We start from the raw sequence: 18,520 nt of genomic DNA, 5'->3' as shown, positions 1-18,520 counted from the left end.
AAGCCACGAGACAGCGACACTTGACATTCCATTTTTTTGCTAAGTGTCGAGCCACGTAAGCGATAAATAGATATTAATGTGATTAGATTAGATGTCATGTTAGATTAGATTGGATAGATTTATTTAGGAAAAAAAGTATAAATAAAATAATTTATAATCCTTTTGGAAAAAAAGTTATCTTTTTATTGACAATAGAATTTTACTTATAGCAACTCACCACATATTTTTATAATTAATATGAATATACAATTAACAATAGAATTTAAATCCTATACGAATAACCACGTAATTATAATTATAAATATGACCATGTATCATTAATTTATTTTAGTCTACCATTGATTTACCATGAAAGGTTTTGAATAAGGTATTTTTCATATTCGCGTCGATTATAATATTTTTTGTGTATGTTTGTGATTTTGTTAATGAAATTAAAGAAATAAAAAAACTACTAAAATTAGGACATAATAGAAACTGTACAATACAAGGGAATTTTGAAGTGACTTCACATCAATGTTAGCAAGGTCTTAGAACTTTACGGGTTTTTCACTTAAAAAGCGTTTCAATAATTTTTTTTTATATGTTAATCATATTATTATTATTATTATTATTATTATTATTATTATTATTATTATTATTATTATTATTATTATTATTATTATTATTATTATTATTATTATCAAAAGGGTTTATTTGAAATATTTAACATTCAAACCCAAAAGTTTATCCTAAAATTTTATCAATAATTCGGGCATCACTCGGGCATAAAACTAGTAACTAATATATAAAGCTAAACTTTTAGTTAGGTCACGAGACATCGACACTTGACATTCCAATTTTCTGCCAAGTGTCACGCCACGTAGGTAATAATTAATTATCAATATGACACGTAGGATTTATTTGAATGTATTTTTTGTAGAATAGGATAAAAAAGGTTATTTTAGAGTTTTATTTTCAATAAAATTTGAATAGATTTAGTAGGATAAAAATTTATTTTAGAGTTTTATTTTCAATAAAATACCAATATATTTATACAAATGACGGATCCAACTCAGAGAGGTACAAAAGGAAAAAATGAAAAATCAAAGAAACCTATTATTATATATAACCGTTCTCTTAAATCTTAACATGCAACCAATCTTTCCCTAGATGTTTAAAGAAAATGAAAAGAGATCATAGTTTAAGACAACCGTTCTTTTTAGTTGTACGTTATTAATTCTATTTTTTTTTAGATTATCAAGTGATTATTAATCCATAAAATACCCATAAACGGACAAGTATGATTGTCAAGTGATTATTAATTCATGAGTAGAAAATTCAAATAACATATATATTTTAGATAAAAAGTTTTATTTTATAATTCAATAAGTAATTCGGGCATCGCACGAGGCACAAAACTAGTAATAGAATATTATTGTTAGATATTAAAATATTATTGTCAGACACATTGGACTCACGGTCAGTCCGATCTTACGCAAATTACTTCCAAGTATATATAGTGTAATGTACTACTCCTTTCGTGTTTTAATAAGTGTTACACTTTGACTTTTATAACTATCCACATAATGGTTTTTGACTTGATTAATTTACTAATGTATAAAAAACAAATGTTATTGTATAATACATTGTTTAATTTGTTAAAATGTATACTTTTATAATACCAATTTTTTTCCTATAATTTTACTGACATATAATTTGATAAATTAATTGTCAAAAACATATCTCGACATACGTATTTGATCAAAGTGTAACACTTATTTAAACCTGAAAGGAGTACCAACAAATATAATAAAAACGCATTTGTCTTCAAATGTTATCAAATGTTAATAACTTTTTTTTTTTTTTTTTGAAACAATTCATAACTTAATATAAGAAGTGCTTGTACTTTGTTCACTAAAATAAAACATTAGAGAAATTGTCTGTCAAATTTGGTGTTAGTGGAAAGTAAGTTGTTGATTTACATGATGTGATTTGCATAAGATCGGAGAAGAATAATACGGATTACTAAAGAATAATTGATTGGACAATTACCACGAGAATCATCTAATTGATGACTATAGTTTATAGTCCTTATTTTGAACTTGTGACCTTATAGTCACAACTCACAAGGAGAGTCCCCATCAACTTCACCATACTTATCTGGTTAATGGACAATTAATTCTTGGCTGATTTTTGCTACTGTAGATAATTAAGTAGAAAACAAATATTAAGAGCATATAGGCAAAATTTAATTTGAACACTAAACCCCTCAAGAATTAAGAAATATTAGCTTATCAAACTGGATACTTGTATAAAATAATTATAAAAAAATTAAAAAAATAAGGGGTGAATGAATGTGAGACTTTTTTTATTTTTTTATTTTTAGGAAATGAATGTGAGACTTAATTTAAGAGTAAATAATTTTTTTTTTCCTGTGAAGAAATTAAGGCAAGTAGATTGAAACACCGGACATCCGATAAGATAGTCAGAGCATGTAAAATAAGATAAATGTAGTACTTCCTCCGTTTTTTTTACATGACCCGTTTCTTATATCATGCTTACCAATGCAAAATTTTAACGATCAATAACTTTGATTCTCCATAAGTAAAAATTATAAAGTTGTATATTATGATATTATTTATTGAGACGAATTTAAAAACATCTCACATGAGTATGTTTTTCCTTACCTATTATTCACAAAAAACGGTTGAAAAGAGTGGTAATGAATAGTGATTAAGTCAAAACGGGTCAAATAAAAAAGAATAGAAAAAGTATTATTTTAAATCGTGAGAAATAATATATAAAAAAAAATAATAATAATTAAAATACAGTAAGGAATTCTAGGGAGTTATTTATTGACATGATGAAATCCACATAAATTGGCAAGAAATAAAAGTAGTCAAACATGAAACGCATAAAAAAGTGTGAAGTCCACTAATACATGCATAATTGCCTTTTACAAGACGCGGAACTTTAACCTAGATCCACTCATCCACACAAGTGTTCTATGACGTTGACGACTTATGCACATTCTTCATGTGATTATTGTTGGTAGGCTACACCATTTTTGTTCACACCATCAAATAAATGTGTTCACATCACCTAATTTCTATTTATAAATATTATATAACGAACCTTGATTGTGAGAAAATATTAACAATATTTGTTCGAGAACATAAAGTTAGAAGAAAGAGAGAAAAAAAAAGATGGTTGTGACAAATAGCATGGGTATGAATATGGGCATCAAATGTTGCGTGAAGAAGGATGATCTTTTTACTCCTTATCAATTGGGAAAATTCAATCTATCTCACAGGTTCGTTTGTCTTTTATTTCATTCATTGTCTTCTATTTAGATTTACGGTCAAATGATCATAAATGGTGGTGATGACCGCTTTGATTTCGTTTATGATCGACCATGATAAAATGGAAGTGACATTTACTCGTGGTAAAATGTATAATATACAAGTGATTCACGCACGACTTTTCTACAACTCCATCAATATATATGAAAGTATTCCCAACATGGGCAAAGACTTAAGTGGTCACTTTGATGGCGTAACTAACAAGATTTATTTTCCAATTCGTTAGGGAAATTTATAATATGAGTTAGTAGGCGCTCAAGGCGTATGCTAGAGACGACGTCCTGTCTGTGAACTTTCGGGAGCACGTCTACACCGACTGATTTTTTGAGGAGGCGGTGCTCCCTAGATTGGCTCGTCCGAGGTTTGTAGATCGCTATCATTCATTTGTCTTTTCTATAGCCCCAACAGTGTTAATTATTGGATCATCTTGCAGGAGGAGAGTCTGAGGTGTTTGAGCCCCCACGCATGTCCATTTGCTACCAAGGGTTTCATGGCCCCATTGAGGAGGCGATCCCTCCGGCTCCCGCAGAGTGGTAGTTGGTGGAGCGATCCATCCCTCGTTCTACGAAACTAACCATTCACTATGATGTTTGAGATTACTGGAACACTTTTTTGTTTGTTTTTTTGATTTAATTCAGGTTAAAATTATTATTCCATGTCTATTTAATTGATGTGACCAAAAACACATCAAATGAAAGTATATTGGCCTTAGTCTAGATGACCAAATTATTATCCTTAACTTAAATGTTTTATCATTTCATTTATGTACTCTACTATTAGTTACTCGATTCAATTCGTGGCCGCGGAGTAGTATACTTAGATCCACATATGGATTTTCAAATGTGTCATTCACTGATTGCTGAGCGCGAGATCTTTTCAGGTATACAATGCCCTTAAGAATAGAAGAGCCGTAAGATAGGATTTATTGCTTTTGAAAACATTTTTATTATTTTGTGCATATGCTTCTATTTGATTCAATGTCTATCAAAGGTTGTAAGATGTCTTGATTCAGAATTCCAACATTGTCCAATATCAGCTTGGACACATTCAAAACAGTGTGTATAAAGTTCAAAAACATAAATTCTCATATTGCTTTGATCTCTACTCAAATAATACTGACTGAGTATCCCCAATAAGTGACCCCAACCACACATAAAAAATATCGTTAATATTGTAAGCGAATTAGATTCCTTTTGTAACTGATTTTCTATAGTTTGTTAAAGGCTTGTAGTTTCTATAATATAAATATGAGATCTATTAATGAAATAAACTTCTTCTATTTTCTCAATCTTTCTCTATTTCTCTTTATGTTTAGCCGTTTACTTGACTACATTAATTAATCAGATCATAAATAAGGGTTTGAAATTAGGCCTTGTTTATTTCACCTTATTTTTGCTCATCTGAGCATTTTTGAGCTCAAGCTCCAGATCAGACTCCCGTCTCCAGAGAAAAAATCTACATTGCAAGTAAGATCCGTGAGTCTATATAGAGCTTGATGCACAAGATATGGAGCGAACAAGAGGAGTATACAGGTAATATTTTAGATTACTACATTGACACTTATGTATTAATTTTTGATTTGGATTTTTTAGGATGTGCAACAACCTTTCGAGAGTTAGGTAAGAATGATTCAGAACGTTTGCTCCATATCTCGTGCATCAAGTTCTTCATATATCCAATAATAGTATTACTTATATACTTCTCTTGTTCGCTCCATATAACTTAGAAACCAGTCTATTGATGCAAAAGCTTGTTAAATGCATTTGACCTTGTATCGGAATAATACACTTGTTCGAAGGACACCATTCCTTTCATTGAGAATTAATATCCTTAGCCTTAGCCTATACACATCTTTGATTCTTAACAATCTCATAACCTACTTATTATATGAGTCCAAATGCCTTGCTAATCATTTGGTTCTAATTTGATTAGGGGTTACTAATTAGGCTTGTTTAGGAGTATATGTAAAGTCAAATAACATAAGTAGATTTGTTTGAGTGAGTAATTTAATTACACATGAGCTCAAAGGGTAACTCCCATCTTGGTGCTTGGATAATGGAGGTAGAGATAAATTATTGGCGTCTCTCATCATTAGATTTAAAAAGCTTTGTTTGACTGTGTTTGACTTTGATTTGATTCATTCAGCTTTGTTGAATGCATTTGACTTTCATTTGATTCAATTAGCTTTGTTTTAATATGTTAGATTTTCATTTGATCCGAATTATATTCCTCTAAAGGAATCGATAATTCAAACGCGGTCAAATGCTTTGTTTGAATGTGTTTGACTAGATTTTTGATACGCTTTAAAAATAAAAGAAGAAACACAAAAACAATTGGACGTAGATTTCATTCGTGTATGTAATTACCAAGATTGGGTAGCAAACATCGTCAATTAAATCAATTGAAAATCAAACACATTCAAACAAATATTTTTGAATCAAATGAAAGTCAAAAGCATTCAACAAAGCTAATGGAATCAAATAAAAGTCAAACACATTCAAATAAAGCTTTTTGAATTAAATGAAAGTCAAAAGCATTCAATAAAGCTAATTGAATAGACTGAAAGTCAACTGAATTCAAACAAAGCTAATTGAATCACATGAAAGTCAAACCCATTCAAACAAAACTTTTTGAATCAAATGAAAGTCAAAAGCATTCAATTAGCCTCGTTGACCTTTTAATGAAATATGGCTGGTATTTCGTCTTCTCTTAAAATTCTAATTGTTATATCTATATTCATATTCATTGTCATACACTACGATAAAATACATATTCTAATTTTCATTGGGCATGTCACGCTATAGTGAATCGTGTTATATATGCTGCCCTTATGGTGGATGCTTTTGTGCCAAGTTGCACAGGAAGCAGCTTAGAAAGGTGAGGTAATTTATCCCAGTCACCCAAAAAAAACAAATATTTAAGTTATTGAATGTAGTTTTGACCCTGCTTAGACTTGTTTCCAGACGTCAAAAGCAATCATTAGTGATGTTTGTCATTTTTATAAATACTTTATCTTAATGTAAGATAGAGTATTTACAAAAATGACAGTCATCACTAATGATTGCTTTTGACGCTAGAAACAAGTATAATAGTCCTTATATACAACTCATTCAAACAATGATTTTGACTGTGTTAGCTTAAATCATAGCATGTGATGCGTTACTTATCTAAGTGCAATTTTTAGATATTATCTATTGATATTAAAAGTAAGTGAAGGATATTATCCTTCTACATATGACCATGGATAAATAATCAAATGAAAGCTAATTAAATAAAATGAAAGTCAAACACAACTGCTAAAATTTGTGAGCTTTTGTTTTACAGGTTTGTAAAATTATTGATCAAATTGGCATTAGCTTATCATTCAGACATAATGAAAGTCAAATGCACTAGTAGTCTGATTTTATCAAACAAAGGGTATGAAAACGATATTAACAGTTCGGATTTGAACAAAGCTTTTTGAATCAAATGAAAATCAAACACATTCAACAAAGCTAATTGAATCAAATGAAAGTCAAACACATTTAAACAAAGCTAATTGAATAAATGAAACTCAAACGTATTCAACAAAGCTAATTAAATCAAATCAAAGTCAAACACATTCAAATAAAGTTTTTTTATTCAAATGAAAGTCAAATGCATTCAACAAAGCTTATTGAATCAAATGAAAGTCAAACACATTGAACTAAAGCTTTTTGAATCAAATGAAAGTCTAATGCATTCAACAAAGCCAATTGAATAAAATAAAAGTCAAACAAATTCAAACAAAGCTTTTGAATAAAATAAAAGTCAAATGCATTCAACAAAGCTAATTGAATAAAATGAAAGTCAAATGCATTCAACAAAGCTAATGGAATCAAATGAAAGTCAAACACATTCAAACAAAGCTTTTTGAATCAAATGAAAGTCAAATGCATTCAACAAAGCTAATGGAATCAAATGAAAGTCAAACATATTCAAACAAAGCTTTTTGAATTTAATAAAAGTCAAATGCATTTAACAAAGCTAATTGAATCAATAGAATGTCAAATGCATTCAAAAAATCTTTTTGAATCAAATGAAAGTCAAATGCATTCTACAAAGCTAATTGAATCAAATGAAAATTAAACACAGCAGATTAAAATTTCATAAGTTACACAACTGCTAGCTAACAAAATGTTGTAAACCTTATGCAATTGCCATGGGGCAACACAGACGGTTCCAAAAGTTGGTTAAGCAAGCTGATAACCTCAGGCGGCCCTAGGACTGTCTGACCTTCCCGATGAGAAGTTGACTCATTTAAAGTAAGGCCAGTAGCACAGACGTCTAATAGTCGTCTGTCCTTACTTAAAGTACTTAACTGTGTTTGGATAGATAATCCAGACGGCAAAAAATGATGTCCTATACGATTGACTAGGAAATGCCATCAGCTGCCTAGATATTCCAGCACATACCGTTTGCTCAATGGACGATTGTCCACTTGGTTTAGGGCAATCACGGAGTGATTAATTGACTTGGGAATTCGTCATATGCCTTAAAGTATAAAAAATTCTTAAGTCAATCAATCTCACTTTGAACCAACCAGACAGCTGTCCAGGGGCAAGAAGACCAGTTGGTTCATAAGTTACCGTATGCAATTAAGGACTTGATAAAAATTTAGGACTTGGTAAAAATTCAGGCATATATAGAAAATGCAAGAAATTGAAAAATTGAAGCAATTCGACAAAGTCGGCAATTTCATAAATTATAAACCGACCCCATGGTCGGCAAATCAAATAAAATTGTTAAACCGGTTACACAACCGGTGAAAAGTGAAGATCTTTTTACAAAGATACTCGGCACGTAAGCCGGAAATTCAAACTCAAACGACACAAGGCCGGTTACATGAATGGCAGCTTCAATTTGCTAAGGTGGAGGCACAGTTGTGATAATTAAAGTCAAATGAGTCACACTTAAAAAATACAATGATACAGTTTTCTCCACATGATGACGACTCCAGTAGCCACGCGCCATTCCTACCTTCTTACATTGAACAATCAAAGTTTTGATAAATTAAATGTCAATTTGTAGGAAAATTACGCATTATAGTATTATACCCTCATTTGATCCAAGGAATTCCATTCATCTTCTCAATCTTTCGCCATGGAACGACCCACTAATCACATAAGATTAAAATACAGCACTGGCTATATTCAAATATCAGGTTCAGGCCGCTAATTGAACCGAAAATATTTAATATCACTCTTTAACATTTTACATTGTGGGTACTCAAACAAGATTAAATTAAATTAAATGAAAGTTTAACACATTAAAACAAAACTTTTTGAATCAAATAAAAGTCAAAAGCTTTCAACAAAGCTAATTGAATTGAATGAAAGTCAAATGCATTCAACAAAACTAATTGAATCAAAAGAAAGTCAAACTCATTCAAACAAAGCTTTTTGAATTGAATAAAAGTCAAAAGCATTCAACAAAACTAATTAAATTAAATGAAAATCAAACACATTTTTATTACATAGTCCTTCTTATATTTGATTGTTCAATGCATTTGATCCAAATTATATTATCTCTTTTCTTTCTCATCGTTTTGAATGTATTTGTCTTTTTTTTTTTTTTTTTTTTTTTTGTTTTTTTTTTTTTTTTTTAACATAATAGTCGGAATCTGGGTTCGTAGTCATAAAATAGCAATAAAACGATTTTATCGAATAAAACCGAGATCCTATCTAATTAGGTTGCTAATCCTAAATGTGTAATAATAAAATTTAACACTGATTATCACTGCTTTTAATCGCCATTCCAGCCTTCTTGCATTAAACAATCACCGTGTAGTATCATACCCTCTCTCTCCATTTGCCACTTGTTGTTTGCTAATTGATTTATGTAATTAAATTAATTTAGAATTAAATTAATTGCTTATTTTCTCATTTTATCAACTCTCCCACATGACCACTACAAGAGGAAATGCAATCCGGATGACATTAATTGCATTTGACTTTCAATTGATTATCAAAGACCAATGTACTTACAAATGATTACTCGAAAAAATGGTGCGAGAGTTGTCAGCAATTTCTTTTACACCCTGCATTCAACACCGCTGTTGGGCTGCCTTGGCAGTGTGGCGGGCATGGGCTGCAATGCGCCACCAACGAGAAAATAGTGACATCAGTTTGATTTTCATTTAACAAAGTTTTTTGAATAAAATGAAAGTCAAATGCATTCAACAATGCTAATTGAATAAAATTAAGTAGAGGCCTTTTGAATCAAAAGAAAGTCAAATACATTTAACAAAGCTAATTGAATCAAATGAAAGTCAAATGCATTCCTTAGAATCTCTTATGCGAAAATCAGTCAAGGAAAATTCAAGAAAATTATATCGCATGTTGACATGTTGTACAATATCCTCATTTGGGATCAACCATGAATTTACTGCAATATTGTACCCACTATTGATCAGCTCTGTTGGTATTATTGTCTGTTTGATCACAACCTTATTTGCAACTGATTTCTTCGAGATCAAGGCTGTTAAGGAGATTGAGCCTGCACTCAAGAAGCAACTAGTCATCTCCACTGCTCTAATGATTGTTGCAGTTGCAGTTATTTCATGGGTTGCCCTTCCTTCTTCATTTACCATTTTTGATTGTGGAACTTTGAGGGAGGTGAAGAACTGGTAAGCAACTTCTCCTACCCTTAGCCTCTTTCTTGTATTATAAGCTTCTTTAAATATCAAAACTTTACTGTATTTTTTATGTGTAGTAGTATGTTTACTTGATTTGATTTTCCACATCATGCAAGTATTCATAGTGTGGTTATCATATTTCTTTGGGCTAATTGCTTCTCTTTCAATGTGTAGGCAATTGTTCTTATGTGTTGCTGTTGGTTTGTGGGCTGGTTTCATCATCAGATTTGTAACTGAATACTATACTAGCAATGCATACATGTATCTCTCATGATAATTACCATCTCTTGATCTACTTACTTTTTGTTTTTGGCTAAACTCTGACTGTCATCTACAATTGTAGCCCTGTGCAAGATGTTACTGATTCATACAGAACTAGAGCAGCCACAAATGTTATTTTTGGCCTGGCTTTGGGTTACAAATCAGTCATTATCCCCATATTCATTGCTGTCAGTGTATTTGTTAGTTTTAGCTTTGCAGCTATGTATGGTATTATATTGCTGTGGCTGCCCTTGGTATACTGAGCACCATTGCCACTAGATTAGCTATCGATGCATATGGCCCCATCAGTGACAATGCTGGAGGCCAGGTATTGCTGAGATGGCTGGTATGAGCCACATAATCCGTGAGAGAACCGATGCTCTTGATGCTGCTGGAAACACAACAGCTGCTATTCGAAAGGTTCTACAATTCTTATATCTTGTTGTATAAATCTTCTGGATAACCAATTTGTGGCTTATCAAATTTGGGGTTGGCCAAGGCTTAGCGTTCATATTATGTCTGGTGGCTATGCTAACAAGCTGGTTTACTCAGGGTCACAGGGGCTACCCATCTCTGATTAGCTTTGAGATTTTTTATTGGTTAACACCTGCCTATGTAACCATTTTAAAAAATAATCTATTGTTACCAATTTGCTGTCCTACTTTTTAGGGTTTTGCCATTGGTTCTGCAGCTCTTGTTTCTCTAGCCCTTTTTGGTGCCTTTGTGAGCCGTGCTGCTATCTGAACTGTTGATGTCTTGACCCCAAAAAGTCTTCATTGGCCTTCTTATGGGAGCCATGCTTCCGTACTGGTTCTCTACCATGACCATGAAGAGTGTGGGAAGTGCAGCTTTGATGATGGTTGAAGAGGTCCGTAGATCCCAGGCTTGATGGAAGGTACTACCAAGCCTGACTATGCTAACTGTGTCAAGATCTCCACAGATGCTTCCATCAAGGAGATGATCCCCCCTGCGGCTCTAGTCATGCTGACACCATTGATAGTTGGAAACCTCTTCGGTGTTGAAACTCTTTCTGGTTCTCTCTTGTCTGGTGTACAGGTAAGAATATGTCCTTTTCTTCGACTGTGCTGTTTATTAAAATTGAGTTATATTGAATTATGTGTAATTGTTTTTCTGTTTTCTTTTTTTTGGTGCCGGGGTGGGGGGTTGGGTGGGGGTGGTGGTTTAAAGATAGGAGAGACGAAAACCTTCCTATTACCGCATGTTTTATAGGGAATCTAAAATGCAAAGTGCTGGATTTTAAAATCCTGTCTACCTTTTTCTATAGTTTTGCCTAGTTGATTAGTTATTAAGATGAGAATTGGGATTTTCTTCTGTACCTAAATCATATCCCCGTGTTAGAATCAACATACATCTGTATTGAGATTTTTCCTTGTGTATAGTATTTTGTTTTTATTGATGAAAATCCTTTATTTGCACTACAGATTGCTATCTCCGTATCCAACACTGGTGGTGCTTGGGATAATGCCAAGAAATAAATTGAGGTAAGCAATTGACGCCCCATGATTCTACCTTTCACTTTGTGTTGCCTTAGCTCTATGCTGAAAAAACTAGTAAATTCTTTTACAATAGTTTGTGTCTTGTGTTAACGGAAACAACTCTATGAAATAAGGTCATTGTATTAATTCTGTTACAATAACTTGTTGCAGGCTGGTGCTTCTGAGCATGCAATGTCGCTCGGCCCTAAGGGATCGGACGCACACAAGGCAGCTGTGATTGGTGACACCATTGGTGACCCTCTTAAGGATACATCTGGACCATCACTCAACATCCTGATCAAGCTGATAGTTGTTGAGTCACTAGTGTTTGCCTCTTTCTTTGCTACCCACGGTGGCTTGCTTTTCAAGATCTTCTAAAGATGATCAACGAAAGCAGGCAACGAAGGGAGGAGTTCACGGTGATTTCTCCCCATTTTGTCCCCTAAAAATTTGGTAGTTTTTAATTTTATCGCACAATTTTTAACGTCGTTAGCAAGCAAGGCCGAGGGGCTAAACTCCTACTTCACTTTGTATTGAGGGGGGTGGGAGGTTGATGATGATGATAACTCGTATATTTTTTAAATGCAATAAAGCTCAATGTAATTCGGATCAAATGCATTGAACAACGATCCATCACATGCATGATGATTTATGTAATTCTATTCAATTAGCTTCTCATCAATTGCAATTTGACTTTCATTATTTGATTGTGAATTATATATATATATATATATATATATATATATATATATATATATATATATATATATATATATATATATATATATATATATATATACACATAAATATATATATACACATATACATACATACATACATACATACATACATATATATATATATATATATATATATATATATATATATATATATATATATATATATATATATATATATATATATATATATATATATATATATATATATATAAAAGTGTTAAAGAGCTTAAATCTCCATAATCACAAAATATATGACTGATTCAAATATTGGGACTACATAGGCACCCTGTTTTTTTAATATAAGGATTTTGTAGTTGTGTGTGTTTATATGGTTTGCTAACTACTAATACTAATAATAACAAACTTTCATATAAATTCCGAATAATCTCGTTCACTCAAACATTCTAATCAAATTTCATAGCATATTTTAAAAGATTAAAAGTCAATAAGAAAATTGAAACTTTAGGAAAAAACGAAAATAATGTGTTGTAGAATGCATTTGACTTTCATTTGATTCAATTAGCTTTGTTGAATGCATTACTTTCATTTGATTCCAAAAGTGGAGCTATCAAAATTATTCCGTCTTTTTTTAATATCTTGCGCGTTTCTTTCCCCTTTTGACTCCTTTATTTGTAGAACTGACGCTTTTTGTAGGTATCGGCGTTTAAAAGGATGATTTAGGATTGCAGAACGTTCTAGATCATTCTCCATCTCTATCGACTTACTTTGACTTTTGTTTTCGAAACTTACGTTTCTCCAAACTCAGTCAAAGTGGGGGCTTCTGTAGACACTTGATTGTGTCTCCGTAAAAACTAAACCCAGTGATGAATACCTTTCACGTCTTTGATTGACGAGTTTGATAAAGAGTTGAAGAGTCTCGCGAAATTCCCTTAGACCTTGACCATAATCCTAACCTTACCTAAAATGTTTTAAACCAAAATCATTCATTTTGTGTCCTTTAACCCAAAATCATTCATTTCGTGTCATTAAACCCAAACAATCAAAAGAATGTGTACATCAATAACTAGCAGCTCTAAAGCTGAGTTAAATAAATGAATTCAAACAAAGGTAATCGAAATGGAGGGAAACACTAAATTGACCTATAGGTCATTTTAGTGTTTCCCTCCATTTCGATTTTCTAAGTCTTCTTGAGTTGCTTGACTATATCATTATCTTCTATGATGGATGTTGGAGCTTGTTGAGTTATAGATGGAGGGAAATAGGCCTTGATGCACAAGATCGTATTTACTACAAAGGAATATAAAAAGAGAATCTTTGTCTGAATATCAATGTGTAATATCTACTGTTCAAATTATACTCACTTAGTGATGTGTCTAATGTTTATGCTGACTTAATCATGTGACGAACCCATTTATTTTTCGGTTATAAAGACTTAATCAACAAAAACATATATGATCTTATCTCCATCAACATTAAATTATGTAATTTTCCAAATTAATCTACAATTGTCACTAGTTAAAAAAATGAAATAGGCATCACAGTTTTCGCACCGGTTTTTGAAAACCGGTGCTAAAAGAAATGGGCGGGATTAGGAAAAAGACTTTTCACACTGGTTCCAATCAAACCGGTGCCAAATTATGTTTTTAGCACCGGTTCAAACCAAACCGGTGCGAAATACTGTTATTAGCACCGGTTCAAACCGGTGCGAATTAAAAAAAAAAATCGGGCTCCATCATCCCTTCTTCTTCTTTCTTTTCCCTGCTTTCATTATTTCTGTTTTCCCTCCCAAACTTTCGCCCTTCTGTTTTCCCACCACCTCTGAAGTTTCTTCATTCTCCATTGAAGCGTTTTCTGAGCTTTCTCTCGCAGCACCTCCTTCTCACTCCTCCATTGAAGTGCTTGCTCTTAATTCTCCATTGAAGTGGATTTTGAGCTTTCTCACCTCCATTGAAGCAGCTTCGAGGTAAGATTTTTTTCTTGTCCTTTTTAAATTATCGAATTCTAATTTCGCAATCTAGTGTTTGTCGTTGATTTGATTTTCAGTTTAGTAATTTTAGGGTTCTTGTATTTTCGTGTATCATGTGAGTAAAAGGAATGTGGTTTTCGTATATCCAATACAGTTCTTGTAATCTAGGGTTCTTGGTTGAATTTGTGATTTTGCCCTCCAAGTTCGATGGTTGGGTGTTGTTGATTGGTTCCGGTGAACGCCATTGTTAGACTTCGATAATTTAAAAAGGACAACCACCACCACCTCACCAGCCCTCCTGCGTGGAAACCACCATCACCTCCTCTCATGAACCAAACTGACCCCACCCTCACCACCCACGGCTTGCCCACCTAAAACCACCACCCTTCAGTTCCCACACCTCCGAAACCACCACCCTTCAGTTCCCACACCTGTCACAGCCTCACATGAATTAATCCAAAATAAGAGAAAAATACACGACCACTTAACTTTGATACCCTGTAGTATTAAGAAACCCAGAAGCAACAACATGTTATTTTCCCACATCATCATCACAAACCGGTTTAGTCTTATAATCTCTCCACATCATTCTTAAATAATAACCATCTTCCTAAAGCTATGGGTGGTCCTTCCTCTTCACCGACACCCAAACGACTTTCAATTTACAGCTTTCTTGCCCACATAAGAATAACCTGGAAATTTTTTTAAAAAAAAAAATCAGGATTGTACGATTTCTACAACTCACATCACTCTGTACCTCCTTTCACATCCATTTACATAGCCTCACCCTGATAGCATTATCAATTGTTAGCCTCCTCAGCACCTAATAACATGACAAACCAAAAATCTTGGATAAACGGAGTTACAAGAGCTTAACCATCAACAACACCCAAACAAAATATGGGAGAAAAATTTGGACTAGGGAGGAGAAGGGAGAAAGGAGAGAACTAAAGAATGAATGGAGAGGAATCGCAGAGAAGAAAGTAGAAAAGAGAAAATTAAAGATTGGAGAAGAATCGTAATTGGCCATGGAAAATGATAATTGGAAGATGCATTGTCGTATTGAGTTATTGCTAAATGATAATTGCTAATTTGATTGGGAATTTGAATTAAAATGATATATAATCATTGTCTTGTTGAATAATTGATTATTTGATTGAATTAGAGTATTGCAACAATTAGCTATTTAGTTGAACAGTTGGATTTGAATACTTGTGGAGTTGTTGATTATTAATTAATTGATAGACATGATAGATTGATACTTTTGATAGTTCATAGTTTCCAATTGACAAATGATAGTTCATACTTAGTAACTTTTGTTTTTTATTTTTGTTTTTTTTTATAGATTCATGTGTGAATTGAAGCACAAGTTTAGCTTGAAGACTACATATTTAGCTCAATTGGGAAGTTAGAAAGAATACATCTATTGTACTTGCTATAGTGGTATGAAATATAAATTTTTTTCTTTATTCATTTAATGAAAGTTTTTTCATGCTATTACAACTTGTGTATTGTTTAATGACAAATAAATACAACAATATATAAATGCTTGCATCATCATATGCTCTTTTCATGTGATCTCAAACCTTAGCTGCCTATAACTAAGTAATATTGACATGTTATGAGAAAGAATGAGTTCATTTGATAAGAAATGTAGGAAATAAGCATCCTAGTAGTCAAATAGGTCTTATTTGGGCCATTTTGGATGAAAATGCGTCCTAAAACCCTTAAATTGCTCTTTTCATGTGATTTCAAGCCTTAGTCGCCTATAACTAAGTAATAATGACATGTTATGAGAAATAATGAGTTCATTTGATAGGAAATGTAAGAAATAGGCATCCTAGTAGTCAAATAGGCCTTATTTGGGCCATTTTGGATGAAAATGCGTCTTAAAACCCTTAAATTGCCCTTTTCATGTGATTTCAAGCCTTAGCTGCCTATAACTAAGTAATGTTGACATGTTATGAGAAAGAATGAGTTCATTTGATAAGAAATGTAAAAAAATAGGCGAAGTAGTAGTCATATTATTTACCTAAGTAATAAATTTTTGCCTAAGTGAAATTGTAAATGTATTTTTACATGCATAACCTAGTAATTAATTATAACATAATTTTTGTTTGTTCCAAGTTTTGCAAGGTACAAAAGGGAGGTCCGTTGACAAGAAAGGAACTTAATGAAGTTCGAGACATGTTAGCGTCTTTCATCACCTTTAATTTGTAAATGTCATTTCTATTGGAATTTATATTTTGTTAACTTTTTAACTACATTGTTGATTAGTATTGTTTGTAAATATGACACATTTTTTTTTTTTTTTTTTTTTTTTTTTTTTTTTTTTGTGGAATTGTAAATATGTATGACCCTTCATTGTATTGCATTTGGGATTATTAATTAATATCTATGTATAATTTTTATTATTTCAATTTATAAATTATAATTATTATTATTATTTTTATATTATAATAATATTAATAATTATAATTATTATTGTTATTATAATATATTATAATAATGGTAGAATTATTAATGCAGGATGTACATGTTGTTTATTATTATTATTATTATTATTATTATTATTATTATTATTATTATTATTATTATTATTAGTATTAATATTATTATTTATTGCCGAAACAAAAACACAGTTAAAGGCACCGGTTCAGGCTTCAAACCGGTGCCAATTGTATTAAAAAAAAAAAAATCAAAAGCGCGCCATGACCTTTTAGCACCGGTTAACCGCTGCCAAAGAGTGTATTTCACACCGGTTAACCGGTGCTAATTCTTTGAATTGCCACCGGTTTTGAACCGGTGCGAAATCTTCAGAGATTTGGCATCCCTCAAATCTGGACCGTTTCAAAACTGGTGCACAATGGGAGGTTTGAACCAGTGCTAAAGACCATTTTTCGCCTGGTGTGTCGTAGCAGCACGACAATTTGTATCATGGTGTGGTACAAACTGCCGTGGCACGGTACTAAATTCCAGGGTCAGTTTTGTGTTTTTTTCCAGTTTTCATTCTATTTTAAGGTCCATACTAATCATTATGTGGAATAAAATCCCTCGGTCATACGTTAATAAAAAGAGGAATAGACATACATTGGATAGAAAAACACATCAATAATGTCAAGTAACATATATTCACAATGATGCAATTAAATTTGCAACCTAAAGTCAAGTTCTATGTTCCATTATGGTCAAGCTTGTTTGGGTGTCAAAAGGGTACCATGGTTAAGAGTTTGGACGTGTTAGCAAGGCAGCCACCCTTGAGGGTGTATGCCAATGGGCGGCTCCGCGAGTTCGTGATGAAATCGAACTTGACTCTGGGGCAATAAGTGTCGTGCCACGGTACAAGGTATCGTGCAACGGTACTCTATGTTGTGCCACGGCAATTCTGCCGTTGTGCGATACTAATAAAAACACAAAAGTGCTTTGTTTTTTCCGATTGCGATCAGGTTATTTGATTTTTACTACGAGGCGAACCTAAATACGATGTTAAAACATCAATGCATGTGCAACGATGCCAAATTAATCTTTTTAATTATACATTGTCATTTGACTTTCATAATTTTTGAATTAAATGTGCAACAATACCAGAATATGAGTATATTTCAATTCAATTTCAACAATCATCCACAAACCTATATTTTTTCTTATATATAAATCACTAGTCAAAATAAGTCAGATGAATAGTGCAAAATTTTCTAATAGAACACTATCATAAAAAACAGAGGAATATTTCATAAAAAAATGATCTACTTTACCATATTTGATGGCACCACATGGTCATTTTACCATATAAAAAACGAGAGTGTGTAAATATTTTGACATATGAGAATAGTTACATGGAAAATAGGCATGTACAAGGGAAATATATAAAGTAAAATAATTATTTTAATTTAAAAAATAATTGAAACATAACTATAAAGATGAGAACAAACGTAACCTTCTTTCAGGAACAATACTCTTTTTTTTATCAATTGTTTTCGGTTTTTTAAGTGTCGCAATTTTTATTTATTATGCCAAATTAATACAAATTACATTTAAGTACTTCCTTCTCTTTTTTAAATAAATTATTTTTGTTTTCACGAACTCCTATGCAATGTTTT

The 18,520-nt window shown here is 32.1% G+C and overlaps 1 long non-coding RNA gene and 1 pseudogene across 1 annotated transcript; both read left to right on the top strand.

Moving 5' to 3' along the window:
• Nucleotides 1–3,129: 3,129 nt before the first annotated feature.
• LOC110682948 lies at nucleotides 3,130–4,067 on the top strand. The gene is made up of 3 exons (XR_002503512.1): nucleotides 3,130–3,292; nucleotides 3,568–3,702; nucleotides 3,775–4,067. It is a non-coding gene; the product is annotated as an uncharacterized LOC110682948 (long non-coding RNA).
• A 5,630-nt stretch (nucleotides 4,068–9,697) lies between these two features.
• LOC110683125 lies at nucleotides 9,698–12,136 on the top strand (annotated as a pseudogene).
• The last annotated feature ends 6,384 nt before the right edge of the window (nucleotides 12,137–18,520 follow it).

This window comes from Chenopodium quinoa, unplaced genomic scaffold (assembly GCF_001683475.1).
Source record: "Chenopodium quinoa cultivar QQ74 unplaced genomic scaffold, ASM168347v1, whole genome shotgun sequence".
Taxonomy (NCBI): domain Eukaryota; kingdom Viridiplantae; phylum Streptophyta; class Magnoliopsida; order Caryophyllales; family Amaranthaceae; genus Chenopodium; species Chenopodium quinoa.
The sequence above is the reverse complement of the archived record's forward strand: the minus strand, read 5'-3'. Positions and strand labels throughout refer to the sequence as shown.